At 37.5% G+C, this 17,327-nt stretch overlaps 1 protein-coding gene across 3 annotated transcripts in view; it reads right to left on the minus strand.

The window, feature by feature from the left end:
* GABBR2 (gamma-aminobutyric acid type B receptor subunit 2) overlaps nt 1-17,327 on the minus strand; it is a 520,678-nt gene that overhangs the window by 294,194 nt on the left and 209,157 nt on the right. The gene's annotated exons all lie outside the window — the stretch shown is intronic.

Below are 17,327 nucleotides of genomic sequence, written 5' to 3' on the forward strand. Positions count from 1 at the left end.
CTGGTCTTAGAATGCATTCTGGGTACAAAGCATTAACATTATCTACACCATTTAAGATCATGTACACTTCAATTAGATCTCTCAACCATTTTTCCTTAGATCTTGCCATCATCCTCATTTCTGCTGACCAACAACTGAATGTTTTCTCTAGACCTTTTTACCTGCTTTTGCCACTTCATAAAATTGCTCATTACAAACCCATCTGTTCCTGAAAATAGCCCTTATCGATCTGCTCTTTTTACGGTATTTGCCATAACTTCGATCCATCCATCCATCCATGTTAGACAAAAACTGAACTGGATCACTCCACAATCATATGTAACACTAAACCCAATGTAGCCTTAATTTTTTCACTCATAAGGAATATCTTTGTGTTTGATCTTTGGCATAGAGTCAGGAAAGTGCTTAAGGATATCACTTAATTTTAAATATTTCAAGAGTTATATTGATTTGAGAGAAGGCACTCACATATGAAAACTCACTATGAGCATTAGAGTTTGGTAGTGCTTATTAGTTTTGGAAGGCTGGTTTACATATCGTCTTTCCTAATTCAATCTCATGTAATTCATTATTTATTATTCACTTCTGATGTGTGGTGATTAAGTTGTAATTTTCAAAGTCACTTGCCTCTTCTCAACTTTTTTTGTTGTTGTTGTGATGTAGTTTTCTAAATTGCTTTTAATTTTTATACATTTTTACTAAATTGTCATTTTATCTTGAGGCTTTTCTTTTTAACTATTTATCTTATATATATTGTGGCTTTGTCTACTTGGTCTTGACAGTTTACGGACTTTGACTTCTGTTATTTTGGCTACTGCTGAGTTCTCTTTGACTTTTTACAAATGCCACTGCTGTACATATCCCTGCCAAGTGTGAGCATCTACTGTTTTTACTGTCTGCACATGAGACAAACATGATGGGGCAAATGCTTTATGGTAAAAACAAGAGAGCAAATGGAAAGCATCTTTGACAAAGGTTACTGTTATGATTCCAGATCAGAAAATATAAATCATGAATATTCAGCTAAAGATTTCAGAAATTAAATGGATGATCTGAATGGTTTTGTTGTTGTTGTTTGTTTGTTTCTAAAGAATTAGACTTTACTACATGCTAACATACATCCACTATGAATTTTGAAGTATGTCCCTCAGGTAAAAATGCTGTCAGGTTTATCAAGAATATAATCAAGGCATGCACTAACAGCCTGTACTAATGTATTGCGCATCTGGGTGAAAAATGAAATCAGATTAACTATATTCATTACCTTTTCTACAAACAGATTATTCTGAAATCCTCTGAATGTGTATAGTTAAGTCTGTTAACTGAAGAGCAACAGTTATCTACTAAAGAAAACCATCTCTTTGAGATTTGGGACTTCTTGCGTATTTGATCATTACCTAGTGAAAAAAGAGAGGGCAAAAATTTGCAGCAAGTTCACAGAAAGACCTAGAAATTAATATGGCATTTTTCTTCTCTCTCTTTTTTTCCCCCCTTCTTTTCCTTAATTTGGTTATCAGTTTTATCCAGTCCATTATCTATAAGATACTGGAATTTCCATATTTCATTTTTACTGTACTAATAGTTTATTCATTCTCCAGCTTCCTGGAGTCCTGTTTTTCTTCTTGTAGAGAGATTCTGATTAGTTTGAGCAGTAAAGCACCTCCTAGAGCACAGATAAGGAGTTCTCAGTTGGCAGACAGCTTGAATACTGCCTCCTGACCCATTCCAAAACAGGGCTATGAAGATAAGACGAAGCAGGGAGGAAATTCAGGCAGGAAATAAGTAACAGCACAAGAACAGGATAAGAGATTGTGAGATAGATGGACAAATGACAAGAAAGAACCAAGGAGGCAATATTCAGAGCACATGAGAAGACACGCTGTAGGAAAAAAAGAGGTGAACAGAGCGAAACAAAACACAGACACAGTGGATAGATGCAGTGAACATGCTAATAGTTATGTTTCCAGAAGGAATCTTGACCTCGTTTGTATTATGCTGAAATCTGGGCTTTGCGAATACTTGAGCTGATGTAAAGAGAGGCACCTAACCAGCTGCATGGTTACACATGCCTGTGTTCAATTAAGGAACTTCAGAGGTCTGCAGCCACTGAAAAACCTGGCTCATCTGGACCAGAGGTAGCAGTAAGTACTGCTTAGCATGTGCTTTCTAAGACTTTCCTTAAGTCTACACAAGGAATTTTACCTCCCAGCACATTTACAGCAGAGTAAAGCTTCAAGTTTGATGTGATTTATATTGGTGCATCATAACTTGTATCGACTTGCCTCAGATAAACTTTAAGGTGAGATGAATCACTCCCTAGAAGCATCTACTTCTCACCACTGTAGGCACTGATGGGAGACAACAGTGACTATATCAGATGCAGCCGCCTACACTACACTTGGTCAAATGAATCCTGTACAAATTATCAGATCTCTATAGATATCTAAGCATGTGATTTAAGCAGTGAGGCACCTAGAAGGCACTTTGGCCTCCTAGACCCTCAGGATTTTCAGGTAATTGATCTCTTTAACTAAATGGTTAGTAAAATTGATGATGCCTAAATTCTTCAAAAATCATATTAAAAATAAATGCAGATGTTACAAAATGTTCAAGTGGATTTACATCTTCACTGTCCAGAAAAATTCTTATTATAAGTGCTAAAGTTTAAGGCAACTGAATTTTCATTGTAATTTATCTCAATCTTAAAATTGTTGAAGATTCAGGTTAGGTGTCTCAAAATAGTCTTAACACTATCCTTGCCACATCTTTCATAACAGCATAATATTTTCACTTCTACATAGACAACTCAAAACTATTCGTGATGCAATTGTTTACTTTGTTGAATATGACTTGCAATTTCAACCAGTGATTTTGCAGTGTCATTGAGCATGGTCTCACCTCCATATAATATCCCTCTATGACCAGCAAACTCATTTACTTTAAATCTCAAGCAACAGCCAAACAAATAAATGCCCACACACACTTGCATCTGCTCCTTTTAAGCTCCTGTACTTAAGTTCATGTGGCTAAGGCCACAGGCAGACCTGTGGTACACACAAGCCCAGCTGAAGTCTGCTGCTGAACTTCCACTGAAATCACCTGTCTTGTAATTATGCCACATGGGATCCTTGGCACATGCATGGGGTCCCACTTCCATTACCATACAACTGTTGCATGATAGTTCAGCTCTTGTAAACTGCCATATAGTTGAGTACTCACTCTTGCTGTCAGTTTTCTGCAGGTTCTGCTTTACCAAAATACAAGTGCAACACAGCTGAAATATGACATGAAATATATTTTAAAGGACTAAATTGAAGACTAGAGACTACAATTTTAACCCACACTTTTCTCCAATAACCTGCTTTGCTTTGCAGCAAAAGTGTGGCGTAATTGCAGGGAAGAGGATACTGGACAAATACTACAACCAAATCCAATCCATTTTTGATTTGGAGAGCTAGACACAATTAACCCCTATGACAGCCAACTTAAGATGAAAGAGAGGCAGTTGGGTCAAGGATTTTTCACTGTTCTTAGCAGAAAATGGTGCATTACAAGCATAAAGCTTCCCTGGAGATAACAGGAGACACAAACAAAAGGCAAAACAGAGTAAAACCTCAAAAACACAGAGTCTGAAAATGTTTTGGATTATTGGATAAAGAAAAAAAAAAAAAAAGGAAAGGAAAAATATTTGGAAATATTACACTCTCCTTCCCCGCTTTTGCTGCAATACATGTTGATGGGTCGGGATGTCATTCAAATCATACTTGTTTCAAGTCATTTTGTGTTAAAGTGATGCCTACTTACAAGTTAGTGATCAAGTTAAAATAGAATGACCCCATTGCTGATGAAAAGTGTTTTTTTCTGTATTCACTCAAAGTAGTAATTCTGAAATTTGGACACCATTACTTATTGATGTTATTGCGAACTCATAAGCTATGAGTAATGGTCAATACACAAAATTTTCTTGCATTGACAGCCTGTATGTCTCACTGCAAGCAGAACCAATCTATTCAAGTTGTGAGCCTGCAGGACTCAATCCAGTGCTGTGCTTTGAGGAGAGTTGGTCAGGAGGGGAAAGAGGAGAATGACTCCGAAACGAGTATCGCTATTTCTGTGTTCTTGTTTTGGGAAGGTACAGGACTGTTTTGTAACAACTGTCAAAGAGTGAGAGGCTACTGCAATTTTTGGAGGGTGATGTTGGGAATAGATATGCATGTGCTCCTCACCCTTATGTCTTCCTACCTCTCCCTTTTCCTGCCAGGCAGGTCATTAGCTTTCTTGAGACCCACAATACAAATGCACACTTGTGTCCCCCAAACAGCCATCCTTCTATCCCTGGCCCTATAACCTCAACTCACCTCCTCTTAAACTGCTTAGAAGGGACATGAACTGGGAGCTGTTCTCCGAAGAGGTGGAATAGAAAGCTGAGGCTTGAACAAGCAGCCAAGCAACTCAAAAGGCTGGAGATAAACCAGAACAATCCCTCTCTCCCTAGCTCCCATCCCACTGACTGGGTAAGAAGCAGGTAACAGGACAGCCCACCCCTGTATCCTCACACAGCAGAGTTGGTCAGCCACCTACAGCAACACTGCCCCTTGCTGCAAGTGGCTTCCTATAGTGGATTCCTATTTTTGAATCATGGAAAAAAAACGTTGCTTATAATGCCAATTATTGCCTTTATTCTTATAAAACGGAGATAGAAGGAAATCCCTAAAGATTTTATACATTTTAAGACATATGTACATATTTATACACATGAGATCTTCTGAGTCTTCTAATTTAGCCAATGTTTTCAGCTCTCTCAGGTTCTCCTCTTATGACAGATGCCCTGATCCATTACCCAGCACAGTGACCCTTTGATAGACCTCCCCCAGTGTTCTAGTGTCTGGCAAAATCTATCAAAGAGCCACTGTTATGGGAAGCTGAGACCACGACAAAGTACTCCAGGTGTGCTCATGCCAGGGTCAAGCAGAGAAGAATCACCCTCAGCTGGCTGGTGAAGCTCTTCCTAATGCAGCACAGATGCTGCTGGCCACCTTTGCATCAAGGGTGCTGGTTGATTTTCCATTTCCTGTCCACCAGGAGCCCTGAAGCCTTTTCTGCAAAGCTGCTTTCCAGCCAAACACTCCCCAGCCTGCATGGGTGAGTGCCCAAAGTTTCTTCCTCCCCAAAGGCAGGATTTGGCTTTTCTCTTTGCTCAGCTTCAGGAGAACCCAGACCCCCAGCTTCTCCACATCCCGCTGAACAGCAGTTAAGCCACTTGGTATATCAAGCACCTGTCCTATTTTTGTACCATCTGCAAATCTGCTGAGGGTGTGCTTCATCCCATCCATCATTCAGGCCAATAATGAAGACATTAAGTAGTATTGGCCCCAGTATCGATCTCTGTAGTTTAAATATTAAATAATATCTTCTTTTTACTGCCTTCATGTGTACTTAAATTCTGCACTTGTCATCTCCTCAGAATGTTTTCAATAAAAAATAAATTAAAACAGAAAAATAAAGCCAGTAAAATAAAACAGTCATAAAGATGACTTCTAAAAATCACTAAGGTACAGTTCAGAGTTAAAGCTCTAAAGCAGGATAATAGGTATGGTGTATCCCTCTATTTCACCCTTTGCCAACAAATTGATCATAGAGCAAATACATTACTCCATAAGAATGATGCCCCCTAGCCCTGCTATTCATATGCAGTTTTACAGAAAATATCTTCACTAAATCTAAACTGACAGCATTCAACTTCAATCCCTTGTATTGTTTCTGTATATGCAGTTACTGCATATATTGTATTTCAGGCTCAGGCATCCAGCTTAGTGTCTCATTATTTAGATGGCTGCCATTGAAAAAACACCATTATTTGAGTCACATAATTCCAATACATGATTTCATGAACGCATATGCACAAATCCCACAAACACAGTTATCTCATTGCTTCTGAACTCAGAAACTACCATCCATCTAATAACTACAAATAAAACAGTAACTTCAAGTTTTACCTAAAACACACACCATGGATTTATTATCACTTCACTCACCTTCATGAAGCCAGAAAGCTGGCAGTCTGACGAGGTGAGTGAGAAAAACTCATACAACTTTCAATATTATTCCATCAGATCTTCCACAAAAGCAGACCAGACAAATGCCTGTGCTGTGGTCCACTGTGCCTGAGTTACACACTTTGATTCAAAGAAAATTTAAGAACTTATCAGAGGCCATACAAGATCAAAGCAAAAATCTGCACAGATGTTTTCTTCACCTATGCACCTGCTCTTTCCTAGGTGCCTGCTCTTAGCCCTTGTTAGAGACATTCCCAAAGAAAACTTGCATCCTCCAGAAATTTGTGGCACAATGATTTACTCGTATCTTTCTAACCTCTTCGTATTTACTATCCCTCATGCTTTTTTTTTTTTTCTTTTTCTCCCCCCGCCCTTCCATGAATTTATCTAATTCAGTTGCTTTTTGAGGTTGCACAGTTGCTTGGCAGTCCAAAGACTGATAAACGTGATTGTGGCAGAGACAGCGGAAATAGTTCTATGAATAAGAAGTAGATGTTCATGAGAAAATACTATTATAATCATAGATTAATCGGTAATTTTGTTTATCTCATTGGTAACGTTAACAATGTTATCATTATATGTATGACTTAAAACTTAATGCCTTAACATGACATGGTAAGTATTGTAGGACAACTGGCCTACTAATGTTTTTGAAGGTTTATGTTTTATTACCAGCTCTTCCAATACTCACTGCAGTTCCCCATATAGACAACAAGCAGAGGGTGGAAGCTGCTGGCACAATGCTGCAACTCTGGCAATTCTTAGTTGGAAACTAAATCTCTAATCCTCAGGCTGCTTTCAATTATACTGAGATAGGAAATAGCATGGAACTGCTCCCAGGATAAGAATTTTATAAGTGGCTCTGTAAAAGTGTATCCCCACCCCCTAGCAATGAATAGAGAGTAAAATCACATTGAGAATCTAGCCCCCATCTTGAAATTGCAAGGGCAGCTGTTAAGTTGTAAAAACAAATGTAATATTTTCATGGAATTAAATTTATCAGCTGGATTACCAGCAAAAATAATTCCACAGACTTTCTGAAATTCCTCAGGTTTTATCTTGGCAATTAGATTTCACTAGAGCCAAGTGAAGATGGACAAAAGCAAAAATGCTGTGAAGTGTGTGTGTCAGGGCTTGTAGCTGTTACATACATTGCTTGAAAGTCAGCACTGCTTGCAGCCATCAGAAGCCCCGTGGTTCAGAGTTCAAGGGTGGTATACGGCCTGTCAGGCAGCTGGCAATGCTTCGAGCTGACATTAATCACCTGCTTTGGGGTTCACAGCTGTTGCAAGCAGCTTCAGCAAGTTGGCGGTGCTACTACCAATTTATTTCACTTAGCAATAAACACTGGCATACTGGTATTGCTTATCATTTCTAAGGAGCTTTTTGCCAATGCTTTTAGCTTTCACAGTCAGCTGGGGCTACAGTAAGGGGAGATTTAAGACATTTTAAGAACATTTCTAATGGTGATGCCTAACAACAAATAGTACCTTTGGCTATAGTAACTGCATACAAACATTGCTAATATGCTGGCAACTTCCCTAATAATAACCAAATGCCTGATACTACCTACAGCTGTGGAAGCATTAGTCACTGCTTCAAAACACTGCTGCTATGTCAACAACATGTATAGAGTTTAACGAGTAATTCTTATAATATCAGGAGATACTCTGCCAGAACTCTGTGCAGCAGCTAAGTCCCTCAGCAGGGTATATTAGCTCAGGCTCAGCACTGTGCTAATAAAGTCACACAGATTTTGAGCAACGTGAAAATATTGAAAGCTACACTGCTGGGAACACAGACAGAGGCTCTGCTTCTGAATACTGAAAAAAGTCTTTAACACAGATGAGAGACGGTCAAAAAAAATTAATTCAGACATCAGTGCCATTACTCATGAATATGTCAGACTTTTTTTATTATGATTTTAAATCTCAATTGAAAACAAAAAATGGAAATGCTCAATGCCTGATAAACAAGATGGAACAATTCCACATTGCATCTCAAAGAAGAAATGGTCAAGGAAATGTTAAAATGAAATTGTTCTTAAAATCAACATAATATGAAATTTATATTGCAATTCAACCTCTGAATCCTGTAACATAGAAGTGTGTTTTAATATCATTCTGCTAAAGAGGAGGAAAAAACCTGCCAAATCCTCGATTAACCTCAAGTTTTATCATGTCTTCAAAGTCAACAGGAGAGTTTTAGAAAATTTTTCATGTTTTTATTGGCAGGAAACAAACCTGAAAAATGGTAAATGAGAGAAATTGTCTTGAAAAAAATAGGATGAAATTTAGTCAGAAAAAAATGAAAAACCTCTGTAAGCTTTAGGAACAATTCAACCCTTCTCCCACCCGCAAAAAAAAAAAAAAAAAAAAAAAAAAAAAAAAAAAAAAAAGTTAAAAGGGAACTTGTTAGTCCTGTATAGGCAGAAAAGATGTGAGCATACAATAGTTCAAAGGCTGAATGTGAATCAGTAATGACATTCTGCAGGAAGAAGGATGTGCTGTTGCTACAAACAGGAGTGCTGTCTTTGGGAGTGGAGTTTGTCATCTACTGATGATATATGTTGATACAGCAGCATATTGTTACTACTAGTAGAGGAGGAGAGGCCAAACTTTCTTTCATACTTCTTTCCAGAGGTTCAACATACTTCTTTACAGAGGATCAACCCAGAAGCTCCAAGTGATGAACGATGAAACTACTGACTTAAGAAGCAATAGCTATCAGCTGGTAGCATGTAGTCATTATAATCTGCCTACTGCAATATAAAACTAGATCTTGGTTTTTAAATCCAGTTTCAGCAATTGTAGTAAGAGTCTAGCCAGCACGTGCTCCAGTAACCCCAAACCACAAATTATTCCCTACATATTAAACTTAAAACTTGCAGTAAGAAACAAAGGGGTCCAGGCTCCTCAGGCACAGGCACACACATGCAAAGGGTTTCTCAGACAACTTCCTGGCCTCACAGTCTCTCCCATCACTGGTTTTGGCTTTCTGGTCCCTCCAGCAGTCAGCCTTCAGACCTTCTGGGCTCTCTGCCATCCATTCCAGTCTTCAAGACTGTATTTTATTCCATACTGCACGGTTAGTGGAAACAATAAGTAGTAGTTTTTTGTTTGTTTTATTTTTCAGCAGGTTCTCAGCCTGAAATCCAAGGTAACTCATAACCTTTTCCCAGTACAGCTGCTAGTATATGTAGCTGGTGAGCCAAAATATTTATTTTCTTTTCCAGTGTGATGAGTCCTTAATAACAGCTTTGACAAGAGGATATATAACTTCCCTCAAAGTCTTAAACAGCCAGTACCCTGGTGATCTGGGGGTCTTTCTGAGGTGTGAAATCCTTCAGAAGAAGGACAGGGATTTTACTTTTTTTGTTGTTGTTTTTGTTGGATTTTTTTTTAATCTTTTTGACTTATTGTATTTTCAAAGTCTTTCTAATTTGAGTGCTAATAATTTCCTGCAGCAGTATAATCATCAGCAGTAGTCAGTGAAGAAAACAGAAGGTACAACAGAAACAAAGATGCATTATTTTTGATATTAATTAATTACAAATGACCAGTTATAGGATCCATTGATTTAATTTTGTGAAACCAAATCAAATGGTCCATGTGTAAAACTGGAAGAGTGTTTATTGCACAGGCATTAATAAAGCCATGCCTCAGGGTGTAATTATTTAGCTTTTGCACATACATGGCCTGGTGAGGATAAAGAGAATTCTGTCTAGAATTCAATGGCAAGATCTGTCCCAAATTTGCCTAATTGTTTCATAAGTCCTATTGGACAGGAAATGTAGTTGCTACTGCAGTTGTAAAATGAAAGGAAAATGGTTATTGATTCTATTTTTAAGTATGAAAAATGTGCTTGTGTAGTACAATGATACAGATATTCAGACATACCAGAAAGGTAATAGGAATAGTACAGTAAAAGAGCAGACTTGTATTACGTTGTAAGATAATGACAACCACCCTAGACCTACGCAATATAAAAACACAATGGCTGAATAGCTTGCAAGGTTTTAAGGTTAGTAGAAGTATCCTGCCAATAATGTGCAAAATATGCTTCTGAGAATTTTATGTTACATTACTTTTTAAGAACCAGAGGACTACTGTCCTGTGAATTCACATAACTTAAAGGCTGTCAGTAGTTACCTGAGGTCCCTTTGGCTGGAGCAACATAACTTGCCCTACAGATAGCAATCCTTCTAAAAAGAAATATGCACTGTGATTTTTAATTTAGGTCCTGTTTTGTTGGTTTTTTTTTTTTTTGGGGGGGGGGAGGGAGGGAGCAGAATAAAAGAAACAAAAACAAAACCACAACTCCTTCAAGAGCCAGGTAGCTTCAGAAGGGACAACATATCTTTTTTCATTACTCACAAAGGAGAAAAATCACTGTAACCTACACCAGGCTGTGGCAAAAGAGTCGCACATCAGAAGTCCTGAAACACCCAGCTACAACAACAGAAGTGACCAATGAACTTCATCATAGAGCTATGCCTCTTCTGAATGGACTAGCAGGACATGGCACTGAAGCAGCATAATGCCACTGAAGCATTTCCAAACAGTTTTGAAGAACTTTTTAAACAAAGGGAAGCTGTCTACTGAAAACAGAGCACGATCTCCACATGGCTGTAGCAAAATGCTTCTGAGTATTTTATCCAGAATGAATCTTCAATGTAAGACACTGAAGAAACAGGTATTTATCATTAACAAAAGTGTTATCTAAAACAATCCATTTTAGCAGTTAGCCTATTACAACTTGTCTACCCCTGTTGATGGAGACAAACAGATTAAGAAAACAAACCCTCAGCACTTTTTACAGTACTACCAAAATCAAGTATTTAAAACAAACAAACAACACACACACTTGTTGACTTCCTCAAGTAAAGTAAATTTAAAAAGAAATCACAGTTTTCCCTCCATGTTTTCCCTCCATTCATTCTAAAAGGTTCATATTTAAAGCCTAGTCACTTGGGAAAAGGGAGTAGGGAGTATAAAGATTCTTGCATAACAACAAGAAGTCAGGAACTGAGGTGTTAAAACACTGAATATCACACGTGTTGCAGTTGAATCTTGAGGCCTGACAGCTCTGTTCAGTCCATACAGCCATTGGCAGCTGACAAGCAGGGGCTGAAAATGAGGGAGTTTGTGTACAAATGGTATGTACCCACTGACTATCTGTTGGGTGATGACTCAACTGAGTTTGTTAATCACTTACTAAGAATAAGGTCCTAATTAACAAGTTAGAGTAAACGTGGGTTTATGGCTTTGGAGTAGTCACCAAATTGCAAACTTAAAGTCTATGTCTGAATAAAAAACTCCTTAAAAAATGTTTTTCCCTCTTTGTTCCCTAAATAATGAAATTCCATTGCAAGTTAGCCCTTATATTCCTAAATTACTTAACTAGATTTTAGAGAGTCATCTTAAAATTAGAACACCCCCATCGGTGAATGGTTATCTTATTTGTGTAATCACTAAACCAACAGGTTCAACCCTGAAGGACTGGCAAGTGAAGAGTCTGCTTTCTTCATACCTCCCCCAGATCTTGGACCTGTCAATAGCTCTTGCAGATTCAACCACAAAGTTTAATCATTTCAAAGTGATTCTATCAGTCCTCAAGGCTCTTCTGTGCTAGTTAGAAATCACAATGAAGTAGAAGACCTTCAGAACCCTTTCACTGCTTCTCCCCATTTGCAGTGTCATCAGGAGAGTTGGCTTCGCTGGCACAACTTGAGGCCATTCCCTCTAGTCCTATTACTAGTTACCTGTGAGAAGAGGCTGACACCCAGCTCCCCACACCTTCCTTTCAGGTAGTTGTAGAGAGCAATAATGTCTCCCTTGAGCCTCCTCTTCTCTAGACTCTTGTTGCACTTTAGAGGAAATTGTGGTAACCACTGCATTTCATGAGAAATCTGACCACATGGCACACTTTCACAGCATGACTTCTGGTCACTGCTGTCAGGAGATTTATGAAAAAATTAGGTGTAAGCAAGAATTGGGTGTTACGCCACTCAGATTACAGAAGTTCAGCTGCATGTACCAGTAGAGGTGTCAGTGCTGGCGGAGTATTAAGTTACACTAGGACATGCCAACTAACTGTAGGCAGAGATTTCATGAAAATTTGGCTTCTACAGCTTTGTGTTAGGTGGTCAAAGCATTCCTACGTCTGACAACAGATGGATAAACTATCTTGTATTTGAATAATCCCGTAAAGTTTTTATAACAACTTGTTTCATATCACAAATGGGTTTCTCTTGCTCTGGGGGAGTTGATCAGTTGACTAGCTATACTGAGAGCAGACCAAGGTTTGGCCTTTCACCAGACAACATAACCCGAAAAATATGTCTAGAGAGAAGCAGACAATTTCCACCTATTGGAGGAAGAGAATGTACTAAGTGACACACAGGAGGAAGGAATTAAACGTTAACCCAAGAACCAAGATAGTATAAGGAGAATACAAGGTATTTTTATAGATGCTATAAAAGGGTATAGATGGAGTAAAGACCCTGTTCTGAAAATATAAATTTATTTGTAGTCTCCAGCTGTGAATGGGAATTTGAAGCACAGAAAACAGAAATGGTTAGGAAATAGAAAAATGACTTTCTGAAAAACATTAGTCAGTGGTTGCAAGCTTCCTGTTAAATAAGGCTAGAAGTTTAAAAAGTATTTTTCCATGATGAAGAAAAATAATCATTAAGTGGGTACATATACAGAAGAAAAAGCAGCTGAGGAAAAGCCTTTAAAAGTGTAAAAATGACCCAGGGAATGAAGTCAGGTATGAGAGGGTGGCATAACAGAAGTCAAGTCAGACAATCCCACAGTGGGTTGGAAAGGGCTTTAACAGTTTTGGCAGAGAGAGTATTCCATTTGCCTAAATAATAGGGTAACAAACACTTATTAAAAGTAGAAAGTTGTTTCTGAAATCTGAGCTGAATCTTTCACAGTACAGTGAAGGAAAGGTCCTGGCTCTGTCCTCTTCCTTCTTTCAGTCACCTCCTTCATGCTTTAAACTTGTTATCATTCTTCCCTCCCACCCTTCCTCATAACTTCAATTCCTTTGGTCTTTTCCTTTGCAGGTCAAGTTTTCTGGACTGATAATCATTCTCATTGCTCACCTCTGAGCACACAACCTTCAAGTGTCATGCTCAGAGATTGATTATCCTTTACCTGTTTCATATTTCCCCTTGTATTTCTCCTGCTGGTCAGAGAGCTGAACTAATTCTTTGGGCTTTATTATGTTGTTTCTTTTAGGAAAGTAATGGTAGGGTCAAAAGTCAGACCGCCCTTGATGGCTCAAGTTGTACTAACTACCTGAACACACAAAAACAGAGCCAAAAAGCTCATGAACTCACTAGTTTCTTGGCTCCTCAAGGACATTCTTTCACAGTTCTTCAAAATTCCGGGTGTTTCTTGCTGTTTGTTGGCATTTTTGTCCCTGTGTTTAAATGTATCAAATTCCTGAATTGCCCTTTTTGCCAGTGAAACCAGCAAAACACAGAAAACTTTACAGAAGCTGCTCATCAATACGCAAACTCAGGGGCTACTTCTGAGCACAGCTACAAGATACCAGGAGATGGTGATTCTTCCTGAGATTTCTATTTCTTTTTATGCCACTACTGTGTTTTGTCTTTTTACTCCACCACGTTTGTCTGAGTATGGGAATGTTTCTTAGCTACTGAATAGCCTTCAAACACTAAATCAGCATACTAAATCAGCACACAGCATAACTTAAAGACGGGATGTGAGCAAATTAAAGGTCAAAAGTAGAACAACAACAATTCTTGATAATTTGAAGAAATAACTTGAAAATAAATAATGAATTTGATAGAAATATGAGCAAGCTATTACATTTGCAGACGGAAATAATCACCTATACAAACATAAAATGAGAAACAAGTGTTTTTGTTTGTTTGTTTTTGTTTGTTTGTTTGTTTGTTTGTTTTCAGAAAAGACCTGCTGTGTCTTTCAGGCTTATGCCTAAAAGTTCAGGGTGATCCAGTCTGATTTTTTTTTTTAATCTGTATATCCTACTTAGTGTCCCATACAGATTCCCATCACCCTAGTCTTTGATCTGGGAATAAACTTAGTGTGCTCTTTAGAAATTAAAATAAAGTAAAACAAAATAAAGTAAAACAAAACAAAACAAAACAAAACAAAATAAATTAAAATAAAATAAAATAAGAAACTGTTAAATGAATAGAAATAAACATCCTAAATATCATTTCGACTGATTCCACTCTACACCTGATGTTCTATGAAGGACTACCTAAAACCCCTCAATTTCCCACCTTTCTGCTTTCATATGCTGTTTAACCTATATTTTTTGCAATTTTTCTTGTTATATAAATTATATGCAGAGAACCAGTCAAATATGTCAAATATTACATCTTAAAATTTAAATGAGAGATGCATGAAAATGTATATTTTTATCACTCCTATTTATAAAAATAATCATTTTGACAGAATATGAATCAAGATTTTTAAACCTAGTGTGTTTCTATCAAAACCATTATAACATTTCCTCCAACAGTGGAAACCTACACTGAATACATGGCCTACAATCTCTGGACAAGCTCTGCTTTTAATTATCTACAACTTTTTTCAACTTTTGCCAGCATTCAGCAATTTTTCAATCATCTAAATTTTCTTCTCTATAGCTGGATAAGTCAAATTGCTACTAAAAAAAAAAAAATGAATGCTTACTCATACTCAGAAAATATACAAAAGAAACATGTTTTAGATGAACACCACCATGAAAATATGGTTTTATTTTTTTTAATGTACCCAAAACAATGGGAACAGAGGACTGCAGTTACAGATATATACTAGGTACTTCCTCATCTCATCAAAGTAGAGGTACATTCTCCTTGGTCAGAAGAAGAACAGCAGGTTCTGTGTTTTTTTTTGTTTGTTGTGTGTGTGTGTGTGTGTATTTTTTCATGTACTGGAAAAGTCAGTCTATCCCAATTGAAGTATGACACAAGAAGAACAATGCTAAGAAAAGATGCTATGTTTCCTGTTTTACAATACCTAGTGAGGAAGAAATTACTCTCTAACTGAACATATATAACAGATTAAAAAAAATAAAAGCGTCAAATATTTGTTAACTTCCAGTTTTTCACAATTCAATTTCTTTTTAAGCAACAAAAAGAATAAAGAAGATTACTACCAACATGATTTTAACATGTTTGGTAGTTACAGCAGACAGACTCAACAAAATATCCTAATTGCTGCATATTTGTTCAAACACATTACCCAATGTAATTGGTCTTACAGAACATATTTATCTAAATGTGTAAAAAGACAGATTTTCTTTAATATGTTTTTATCTGATGGTGCAAGAGCAGTTATTCTTTTAAATGGTTTGGAATTAACACACATGTTTTACTTTCCCATCTGCCTGCAGGCATGAGTTGGCATTTGCTCTACTGCAGTGTCTGTGGTAGCCTACTGAGCTGCCATCAGGACTGCATAGGATGTAATGTCATGTCAGGCCAACAGCAAATGCAACCAGATTTTTAATTAAAAAATAAGAAAACCAAAGATGATACTTGCATAACTGTATATACAATGAATAAATACATATACAAGTAAATATTTGATTCTAGTACAATCAGTGCTTTTTAAGTGTTTGTGTGGGAGCAGAGTAGGCCTTATCATTTTTCCTATCCACCTTCTCATTCTTGTTTGCTTTTTAAATAAACTCTCACTAAAACAACTGGACAAAAGTAATTTTGCCTGCCTGCCAACTAAGGCTGAGGCATTGTCCATAAACCCCAAGCACCACTTTTCTTAGGGGGAGAGCCTTCTGTGATTTTTTTCCTTAATCCCTACGGTGTACTTTCGTGCTTGATATTTTTAAGAAGTTGTACTGGGTCTGGATGGGATGTTAACTTTCCCTGCAGCAGCCCATACAGTGCTGTGCTCTGCACTTGTAGCTAGAACAGCAGTGGTATCACACCAGTGTTGTGTTTTCTGCTGAGCAGTGCTGGCACAGCATCAGGACTCTCTCTAACCCTCCTAGGGGGTGGGCAAAAAAGTGAGAAGAGAAACATCACCAGGGCAGCTGACCTAAACCAACCAAAGGGATATTCCATACCATATGATGTCACACAGCAATAAAATGTGGAAAGAGGAAGAAGAGGGGAAGGGTGGGCTCTCGTTGTGAAAACGTCAGTCCTCCTCCCAAACGCCGGCTACGTGTGTTCAGGCCCTGCTTCAAGGATGTGGTCAAGCATCACTCATTTGTGGGAAGTAGAGAGTAATTTCTTTCCTCTGCACTTACACATAGCCTTTTATTTTTATTTTTATTTTTTGTTTTTTCTCTTTTGTTTTTTCTCTTTCCCCCTCCCTTTTCCCCTTTCCGTTTTTTTTTTCCCCTTTAGTTAAATTGTTTAGTTAATAATAATCTTTCCTTAATAATAATAATAATAATTATTATTATTATTATTTTTCCCTTTAATTAAATTATCCTTATCTCAACCTGTGAGTTGTTCTTTACTTTACTTCTTCCCCTCCTCATCTAAGGAGGGGGAGTGAGGGAGTGGTTGTGGTGTTTAGCTGCCTAGCATGGTAAAACCACCACAGAAGTATCAGCAAAATATATGTTAATTCACAACTTGCCACATTTCCTCATATTCTTTGTCATAAAACTCTCTAACAGGCACAGCACATTTAACTTTCAGGACTCTTGTGATCTGGGAAAATTTTCTGCCAAAAAATAACAGCCAAAGCCATGCTAAAGGCTTGTCTTTAGCTTGGAAGTTTGATACATAGGGGGCACGTACTGCTTTTGATATTTATCATAAACAGATCCTCATCTTTTTTGTCATTATCGACTGCTAAAGAAAAATAAATATATACATATAAATATGTAACACAGACAGAAGATGTTTTACAAACACATTGTAAACACCTATCCATGTTCATTAAGGTGCATCAACACCAAGCACTGAGCATCAAATTATGCCTTGCAGTTTGTGCCGCATCATGGCTGAAACTCAGTGCACTGATGGATCCATCCCTGAAAAAGACTACAAGGAAAATAAATAAATAAGTAAATAAGTAAATAAATAAATAAATAAATAAATAAGTGTGCTTGCATTCCTGTAAGTCACCAGTCATACTGTGCATCTGTAACAATGTCAGCAAGGGCATTACCAATGACTTAGAGAAATAAATGGACAAAATGTGTTCTTGTAAACTTGATTTGATAGTAAAATAATTAAATATTCACTTATGTCTACAGGTTTAAAGTACTAATGGATATCTA

This window comes from Anas platyrhynchos, chromosome 2 (genome assembly GCF_047663525.1).
Source record: "Anas platyrhynchos isolate ZD024472 breed Pekin duck chromosome 2, IASCAAS_PekinDuck_T2T, whole genome shotgun sequence".
Lineage (NCBI taxonomy): Eukaryota > Metazoa > Chordata > Aves > Anseriformes > Anatidae > Anas > Anas platyrhynchos.